This window comes from Polyodon spathula, unplaced genomic scaffold (genome assembly GCF_017654505.1).
Source record: "Polyodon spathula isolate WHYD16114869_AA unplaced genomic scaffold, ASM1765450v1 scaffolds_1981, whole genome shotgun sequence".
NCBI classification, from domain to species: Eukaryota; Metazoa; Chordata; class Actinopteri; order Acipenseriformes; family Polyodontidae; genus Polyodon; species Polyodon spathula.
The window spans coordinates 11,413-21,673 of NW_024473456.1; the positions used below are offsets into that span (position 1 = coordinate 11,413).

Consider the following 10,261-nt stretch of genomic DNA (forward strand, 5'->3'; position numbering starts at 1 on the left):
CATGTAAAGAAACAAAAAAATACAAGACAGTGTTTCGTTGTTTTGCAAAGGGCTGCATGCAATGTCTGCTCAGAGGAGCAGCCCAGCACTGAGGTGACACGGGGGTTTGGACCTGCTCTGTTCCAGACCTGGGCCGATTCAGCCCTCTAGCTACTCCTCATTGTTCTGCGGTTTGCAGCACGGAGCGCCCAGCTGACTGTGCAAGGACGAGCTTCTCGGTAGTTGGCCGTGATCGTATAGTGGTTAGTACTTTGCGTTGTGGCCGCAACAACCCCGGTTCGAATCCGGGTCACGGCAGGTGGTGTCTTCATACAGCAGAGAATCTCTTTTTATTTCTTCTTGTTTTTTCCCCACACATCTTCATTTCATGCACCTTTATGAAAGAAACTAGAACACAGCAAATGCTTCATCGTGTGAGTACAGTCATGATGCATTCCAGTCTTACAAATGAGGAAAATATAACAAAACATTAGTTGCAAACGGTCAAGATTTATTTTTAAGAATTGCCTTAATTAAGCCGCATCCTTACGGTGTCCTCAAAATTGGAAAAGTGTAACACTAAACAATTAAATTGAGGCTTGTCGTGCATTTGAATCCGGGACTGTAAAAGCGAACATTTAACAATTAAACATCCATCTGATAGAACCTACTGTAGCCAAATGGTTTGATTGTTCTAGACTACACATGGGGGCGCATGAAAAAAACAGACACGTGTTACCAAAATAAACATGGCTGTATGACGATGCACAGCAGCTCTAAAACGATTGGTTTTATCATCTGTTACACGTCAGATTTCTGTTCATTTTTTAAGCATTTGATTCCCAGTGTACACAAAGACTGCAGTCCTATTTTAAGTGGGCAATCAGTCCTTGGTGACTGTGATCAGTCACATGATTGAGCGCGTACCAGCAATTCATCATTTCTTAGCAATTGGGGCGTTGGTGGTATAGTGATGAGCATAGCTGCATTCCAAGCAATTGACCCAGGTTTGATTCCCGGCCAACGTACTTGGTTTTTGAATGCGTCCGTTTTTTTCTTTTAAAATTGGAATAAAGCATAATACATTCCACAAATACTTTGACTTACACTCGCAATTTGTTTCTTTGTTCAAACTAGTGAATAGTTTTAAAAGGATCACTTTTAAATTTTCACTGTTAGTTAATGATCTGTGAAGTGTTAATAGTCAGTGCATTAAATATAAATGGCTTGGTTTGTTTGCATTTGTTTGAGCGGTTTTACCATTGTCCTGTATATTAGCTACTGTTGCATGTCCATGATTTTGTTCCACAGCTTCCCATATGGTCTAGCAGTTAGGATTCCTGGTTTTTACCCAGGTGGCCTGGGTTTGACCCCTGGTATGGGAACGTCTATTTTTTATTTGTCTTTTAGTTACAGAAGTGTTGTCACATGTAATGTCTTTTCATTATAACAATAAAGCCACGTTTACTTCAAATATGAATATATTAAAAAATATATTTATAGAATTATGCAAATATATTTGACTCTACTTCACATCCACTCACACTGGGGGGACTTAACTCCTAATTTTAAGTCAAGTGATAAATTTGGGTGTTATTTTATAATTCTATCTTAAATTTTTCAACTAAGAAACACTGCCAATTTTTAAGGAGTGCTTGAAAAGGAGTTGAACCCAGGACCTCTTTCACCCTAAGCAAGAATCCTGCCCCTAGACCAACGAGCCAGAGCTCAGCAAGGTTTTGGTCCACCGAGTTTCCAAAGAAGTGCAGACCTACCTGTCCTGTTATGAAGGATATTTTAAATTGGGTCTACCTGTCTTGGAGACCACAGTAATTTTGCCGTCACTCCGAGATATGTGCTGTTGCCTGTAGGGCCGCCTGACTGCTTTTAACTGGTGGCTAGCATTTCTATGGGTATCGAGAGTCGGTCGATATAAACAAGTAAAGTAGTTTAGGTGGGATTTCGTTTTGATATGTTTGGAATGGCTCAGTTAGGCAGCATGTACATCAAAATGGAAATAGAAAAAAAGGAGACTGGGATTTGTTGTTTTGCAAAGGCTGCACAGCAATGTTTGCTCACGGGAGCAGTCCCACTACTGAGCGACAGGGGGTTTTGACCTGCTCTGTTCCCGACCTGGGCCGGTTCATCCCTCGTTAGATGACCTGGCATTCACGAGCTCCCCCAGAAATACGATGTAGATGCTGTGCTTAATGCGGACTCCCGATCGACACAGCCCGTTGCAGCACAGAGCTCCCGTGCTCAAACGATCCGCCAGCCTCAACCTCCCCATGTATCTCGGATTACAGGCACACGCCATGGCGCCCAGCGTGAGCGCGAGCGGCTAGAAGGGAATTCAGATCCCTTGTCTGAACTCAGAGCGAGAGTACTCAGGACAATGATTGATAATTAAATGAGGCGCTAAAACTGATCTTTTATTACAAACAAGGTAGAAATGCAAGCAAACTTCAAGCCATTTATATTTATTCTCAAATAGGACAACTTCCGTTGCTAAAAAAGACCTCCCTTTGTGCTTCTCTGAACACATGCAATAGAGGGCACACTGGAGTTTTTCAGTCTGGGGAATATTACAAATTAACGCCTTTATTTGATAGCTTGCATGCTGTCCTGTATACCATGATATTAAGGTTACCACGGTATTTTTTAATGGTTATCATACTGTGAAAATTTTATACTGTCCTATCCCTAATATATTTGGTTCTTGTGATTGTACAGATGGAACTAGCTGTAAATTACGGTAATGTTGCTTGATAGGCATTACCAGCTTTTACTGTTAGTATAATATACCAAGCTAGAATGCCTAGTATACAATTTACAAAAAAAACACAGAGTAAAAAACAAAATAATACATCTGTTACACCTGTGCTTGCCATACTTACCCATGTGTAACTCTGCAAATGGAGCACCTGTACTCCTTCATACTCATGAGGTCACCTGGCTGGAGGTCTTGGCACTGGCCATGGAACCATTTCCCACACCGCCCGCATTCCAGCATCAGCTCCAGTACAGTTCTGCATGGTCTCCTGCATGTGCAGCACACCTCTGCATCACAGCAATGCACCTCTGAGAGGGGGGTTCTCTCACAGCTCGGGAAAGGAGGAAGAGATCAGGGATATACACATAAAACAAAAGGAAAAATAATATTATAGTAAATACTTCAATGAGTGGAGGTTTATAAATGAATGTTTTTAAAAAGAATGAGCTCAAACCTATTCAAAAGAATTAGAAAAGCATTCATTATAATACAGCCCTTGAAAAGACCACTGACACTACTGACATGCTGTGGAAAACTAGCTCTGCCCTTTATACTGGTCATTTCATACAAACACAGCCTCCTAAGTTATGTCATTTTTATATATTTCGTTTTTCTTTCTTTAATACAAATTCTGTTTTCTGGTATTCAGACCTCTGTTATTATTTAAACAATCCCAAATAAACTGTGTGTGTGTCCATATCTTTCCATCTATCTATCTATCTATCTATCTATCTATATATATATATATATATATATATATATATATATATATATATATATATATTTAAACCTTTTCTTTCATATGCATGTATAAATAGTGTAAATGCTAAAGCATCTACAATATTTCTCCAAATCAAGAGGTCTCAATACATGCTGTGTGTTTGTGTGTTTATTATTTATTTGTCATTTATTTAAATGTCTATGTACGCCTTCAAAAATACCAGATGGCTTCAATAACTTGTAATGTACTCAGATTATTCTGATACCCCTATTCTATTCTTTGGTGTTTTTTTCTGGATACTGAGGTATTGATATACTGCTCTCAAGTGATCCATCTCAATTGATAAATGTACTTTTCTGAGGGCCAAAAACCCCCACAGAATTACAAATTTCTACTGTAAAGATAAATTGTTTGATGCAGTTTCGTTTGGCTGTGTAGACAATTGTATGCGTCAATGAACTCCAAGAGTCAAGACGAGTGGAGCAAAACCAGTGACGCGCATAGCAACAGCACGCTGACATGGCACATGGGGGGGAATCTGGCTGGGGGGCAATATTGGCCATGACACCACCACACAAAACCGAGCGCAGTGCGGTATCCTGTAATGATGCTCCAGTCAGTCTGCCCGGCTGCACCTGAACCATCTTGAAAACACGAAGCCTCTAATCAGCTCATTTGTAAAAGTTAGTAAAGAATTGCGCTCTATAATATAACGAAGCTAAATCTGAACTCCCAGCCTGTGCAGCGAGAGAGGGAGAGAGGGCGGGGCAGAGAAGAGGGGGAGACGCTGCTAGGCAACCGGCTCCTGAACGTTCCACTCAGCTGAGCAGAGACCGTTAGGATTTAAAAATGCGAAAGTTCCGAGCGGCGCGAGGCGCTTTGTTTAATTAACACACCGTTGCGGACATTTTAATTGTGAAGAAAACCATATTTTAAATTCTCAAATAGCACTGTATTAAAAATACTTCAGTTCCAGACCGTTTCCAACAAATAAAAGAAGGTGTGTATTTATAATAAGTATATTTGTTATGATATTAAGACTAAACGAATGTGCTACAGTTTGGTTATAATTTATTTATAAAATGCTGTAATATTTATTTTTTAATATTAATATTTTATTGTTTTCACAAAATAACATCCATACATTATCAGTTCATCTGCTAGTGTAATCAAATCTCAATATTACTCGTCAGTAATTCATACATAGACAAACTTCAAGCAGCTAAAATAAAAGGCTGGATTACAGTTTAACCAAATAAATAAATAAATATATTAATAACGTTATGAAACAAAAATACGTTCTGGACCCTGGCTCACGTATTTAAATTACAAAATGGGACCTATTTTATAAATGGATTTATATACTAACTGCCATATAAATCTAAATTATATTTTAAACTTTTTGAGGGGCAGACTAGCATCGATGATTTCTAAAATCCATTACTGTTAAGAAACTATAACGCCACATTACTTAGCACTCGGGGAAACAGAAATTATTAATTTGTAAAAAATTAGCTGTCAGATTATTTTGATACATAATCAGAATTATGACTGCATGTATTTTTTAAATTTAAAATATACCCACGTGTATTTTTGTTTCATGTCGTAATGTATTTGTTTATTTATTTGTTTGTTAAAACTTTTTAACTGGCGCTTTCATTGTCCCCTCTTGCTGGTGCCACGGCTTGTCTCTGTATCTATTCTCTGATATTTGAGGGTTTGTTTATTACACACTGGCAGCTCAGCTCAATCTTATTGATGTTATTTTGTGGAAACAATAGAACGTTCCTGATGTGCTCTGAAGTATAGAAGCCGTGCGGGTGATTTGATAGGTTGTCATGGCAGCGACGCTCATCACGGGAGTGGTTATCCGGAACAAACGCTTCCTTCGCCTGGTTGGAGAAACGCTGCAGTTCCGCTGGCTTCGCAATAACGATTCCGCGGTATCCAACCCAAAAATCTAAATCAATAGAGTGTGTATATAAACACAATATAACCCTAATGACTGCACTAATTAAGCAGTAACACACGCCAGGGTGTGTGTGTGTGTGTGTGTGTGTGTGTGTGTGTGTGTGTGTGTGTGTGTGTGTGTGTGTGTGTGTGTGTGTGTGTGTGTGTGTGTGTGTTATCATGAGATAATATCACCTCGCCTTGGGTGCGCTGTGAGGCACTAGACCAGAGCTTCTCAAACTCGGTCCTGGGAACCTCCTGTGGCTCAGTTAGTGAACTGGACCTGAATTGAACTAATAATTTACTTAATTGGATCTTTTTACTTGTTTTCAGCTCTTAAACAGTTGCAGCTACTTATCAAATGCTACCGCTAACTTGAAATATGCAACTGTTCAAGAGCTGAAAACAAGGGGCTAAACACATTGTCAGTTCAATTCAAGTCTAGTTCAGTAATTGAGAGATTCGTTGGAATGAAACCCTGAGTAAAATCAAGTACAAGATACAGTGAACAGTTATAATTAAGAGCAGTAGTTGGATACGGCAAGGTGTGGAGCAGTTCAGTAGGGTTACAGGTGCTCTCTGAACAGAGGTGTCTTGAGGAGGCGCTGGAAGGTGGTCAGGGATGAGGCAGTCCTGATATCCGTGGGCAGGGCATTCCAGCTCTGAGGGGCGAGGGTGAAGGAGCGGCTCTGGAGGCGGGGGAGCGAAGGGGGGTACAGCTAGTTTGCCAGAGGAGCGAACGGGGCAAACAAAAAATAAATAAATAAATAAAAAAAACAGAACCCTGCTACAAAATAATCGTTTATGTTAAAAACCATAGCTGCACAAACGTTAGTTTCAACGGCACAAACTGGCACAATCGAATGAGACAAGTTTAGATCAATCCCATTACTGTAAGGGGCTGAGTGACGTCACTCCCCTAAAAAAATAATTGTTAATATCTTAAAAACTATAGCGGCACAAACTGGCGGAACATAATGATATGACTCAACGTTTGTGCTGGTTGGGGGGGGCAACTTGACAGAGCTTTTGAAAGACACGGGTGGACGCACAGGATTTAATCCGCGCAGCTGAAGATACACCCCGTGTTCAGTATTTTGTTTATGACTCTTTTTAAAAGCATTCTTTGTCAGTGGGGGAGTTTGTGAAAAGAAACCAAGTAGACACAGAGACTGGCTTAGGACCCCCTTTGTAAATTCAATTTCTGTTCATTTCATACGCAGAATGATATGACCCACTCTGACGCTACAATAGTACATATAAGCAAATATGTACTGTATATTTGAACTGCTCTTAGTCAAACTCGCTCTTACTTATAATCTACTGTATTCTTTATTTTGCTTTTAAGTTTGATCTTATTGTACTTCAGAACTGCTCTTATGTGCATTATGATACTCTGTAATGCGATATTTTATAATGTGTCGCCCTGGATAAGACCGTCTGCTAATACAGCAACGACCAAAATATCAACAAACTGCCCAACAATGACTGCAAGCTAATGAGATAACAATGCTGTGGACTAGAAGGGAACAGGCGCTAGACTTCAGAGAGATCAAAAGAGATAATCCCACTGGCATCAAAGGGGGTCGCAAGGAGATAACAAAAGGCAGATGTATGGATCTTTTGTCTCCAGGAGTGTGAAGAATGCACTGAGTTCAGAGGTTGTCACACTAGACTACACACACAGACACACACACATTAACACTCACACAATAAATTAAATTACCTTGACCATTGGTTAATGTCAGAGAAAGGGGAGGTGGACCATCTATACAGAAGGGTATTTAATGTCACGCAAACATTGTAATGTTGAGTGTTGTTTGTCCTGTACCTGGGACCAGACTCCCTGCATATTTCAATAAACCTGGCAACTGATTGAAGAAAAGGACTCTGTGCATTTTCTTGAATCTACTTACCATCTATTTTTGTAAGTTACTTCACTGGACAATGTGGGGAAGCTATAAAAAAGGCTACATTGTGAAAAGTGTTGAATTTAAATCAAGAAGTAATGTTAAAACTGTACAATGCACTAGTAAGACCTCATCTTGAATATTGTGTGCAGTTCTGGTCACCTCGCTATAAAAAAGATATTGCTGCTCTAGAAAGAGTGCAAAGAAGAGCGACCAGAATTATTCCAGGCTTAAAAGGCATGTCATATGGCTAAAATAATTGAATCTGTTCAGTCTTGAACAAAGAAGACTACGTGGCAACCTAATTCAAGCACTCAAAATTCTAAAAGGTATTGACAGTGTCGACCCAAGGGACTTTTTCAGCCTGAAAAAAGAAACAAGTACCAGGGGTCACAAATGGAGATTAGACAAAGGGGCATTCAGAACAGAAAATAGGAGGCACTTTTTTACACAGACAATTGTGAGGGTCTGGAATCAACTCCCCAGTAATGTTGTTGAAGCTGACACCCTGGGATCCTTCAAGAAGCTGCTTGATGAGATTTTGGGATCAATAAGCTACTAACAACCAAACAAGCAAGATGGGCCGAATGGCCTCCTCTCGTTTGTAAACTTTCTTATGTTCTTATGTAAGACTTCCAATTTAAAAGACCATTTAGTTCAATTAAATCAATTTTACTGTCAGCACTTTTCTCAGTTGTGACAGAGATACATGAAAGCCTTCTCAGCTATCAATTGTTTTTTTTTGCAGGAGAGTAGAAAAGTCAGGGAAACACAGAAATGCAGCCCTAATTATACAGGGTGATTAGAAAGCAAATTTGCAACATCAACGCCCCATATCTCACAAACTGGAGGGCACAGGAAGGTGAAATTGCATATGGTTGTTAAGGGAACCATGTAGCTTCAAATCCCACCGTTTTCACCAGGGGGATGCCACTGACCTACCTCTGATAATCACAAGTGTTCAATATGTTCTTCTCCATGATGCAGAATGAATTGCATTTGTGCTCCACGAACATTACGACAGTATTACTCATCTCATTAGGGATCTTTTCCCTTCCTCGTTTCTCCCACGCTGCTGTGCTCCCTTCACTGGCTCCCTATTGCAGCTCGCATCCCATTCAAAACTCTTAAACTCGCATATCACTGTCTTGAGCTTTCTGCTCCCTCTCCTCTCCAGACTATCATTTCTCTACACCCCCTTGAACTAAGCTAACACATTGTAACACATTTTCAACTTTGTACTGGCTGGTAACGCCTCTCATCTGAAGGGAAGAGAGAACACTTTCACTGCAGCTCTCTCAGCAGAGAAAAGCGCTAACAACTCCCTCTGGAAGAGAACAGAGAGAGGCTAACCACACGCAGCTGAGACCCGGGGAGCGGCTGACGTGTTGGGGGCGTGTTCTTGTGCCTGGAACTGCGAGAGAGGGGCAGACTAGTCCAGTCACACAGATTAGCTGTTGCTGTTAGTTTGAGCTGCCTGTTTACCCTGGAGAGAAGAACCGAGACGGTCAGATCGAGCGACTAGAGTCGTGCTGCACATCCCACTGACAGTACCTGAAGTAAGCGTCTCTTTCTTTTTATTCATCTTCTAAATCAGCTTCATACTCGTCTTATTGTCTGATTTGAATTGATTGTGATGCTTTGTTTATTGTTATCGTTATTATTAATTTTTAATGTATTAATAGTTACAGTAAATATAACACCGATTTCGCTAGATCTTCGTGGCATGTAACATTTGTCTGTTAGCACTTTTAATTCTGACTCAGGCTCACTTAACAGAATAATTCTACCGATTTCAAAGTTAGCAGTGCTGCGAGTAAGCTCTTTATATGTGCAGTCTGCAGGCTCCTGTTATTTTTATATGGTCGCCTATTGCACTTCAGGTAATTTAAATAACTGCATACAAACGCATATATTTTGTTATTCCAGTCTTTTAGGTGTCCTGCTAATAAACACATTGAGAGTACAAGCGGCTACAATAGGGCAGTGAGACGAGCTGATTCTCAACCAAACCATTCAATATAGGAGAGGGGGGAGTGTTACACACAGGGTTAAGAACATAAGAACATAAGAAAGTTTACAAACGAGAGGAGGCCATTCGGCCCATCTTGCTCGTTTGGTTGTTAGTAGCTTATTGATCCCAGAATCTCATCAAGCAGCTTCTTGAAGGATCCCAGGGTGTCAGCTTCAACAACATTACTGGGGAGTTGATTCCCCAGATTAATAATGACGCTGTTTTAATCATGTGTGTGTGAAACTGGTTATGAGAATATTTCTTTCTTTAATATGAACAGCTGTAAGTCTCGTGTCGTGCATATTATACTGCTTTACAATTATACCTGTTGTCTGAATTTGTAATGAATTGGTGTTCTTGTTATCCCTTTCAAATACGGGAACTACTGTAGAGTGAAACTGCGGAGCTCGGTGAAGCACAAATGTTCAATTATATACCTTTCGTTTCTGCTACGTTTGTGCCGTTGACACAAACGTTTGTGCTATTATGGTTTCTGAGATATTAACAATATTATTTTAGGGGAGTTACGTCACTCAGCCCCTTGCAATATAATAAATCAAAGGTGTGCGGCAGTACCATTGATTTCTAACATATTAAATATCAAAATAAAACTTTATACAAACAGCAACACACTCTAAATTCAAAACAGTAATTCAGTATATATTAAAATATGTGTAGTAAAATCATCCATCAACCATCCTATAATATTTTCTTGACATTAGTTGCTTAAACAATTTCCACTGCCTTATTTAGAAAAATGTACTATTTAGTACTGATCTGTACATTCTACTTTGTCCCCAGCATTTGAATAATACTAAAGACAATGAACAGAACCACGTGATGTAAACAATCCAAGTGAGAGGTTGCAGTCACATGACCCCAGCAGGCTGCCTACTGTTGGTATTTTGCAACCA

The 10,261-nt window shown here is 39.9% G+C and overlaps 1 non-coding gene across 1 annotated transcript; it reads left to right on the forward strand.

The window, feature by feature from the left end:
• The first annotated feature begins 225 nt into the window (after positions 1 to 225).
• On the forward strand, positions 226 to 297 carry trnah-gug. The gene has a single exon. It is a non-coding gene; the product is annotated as a tRNA-His (tRNA).
• The last annotated feature ends 9,964 nt before the right edge of the window (positions 298 to 10,261 follow it).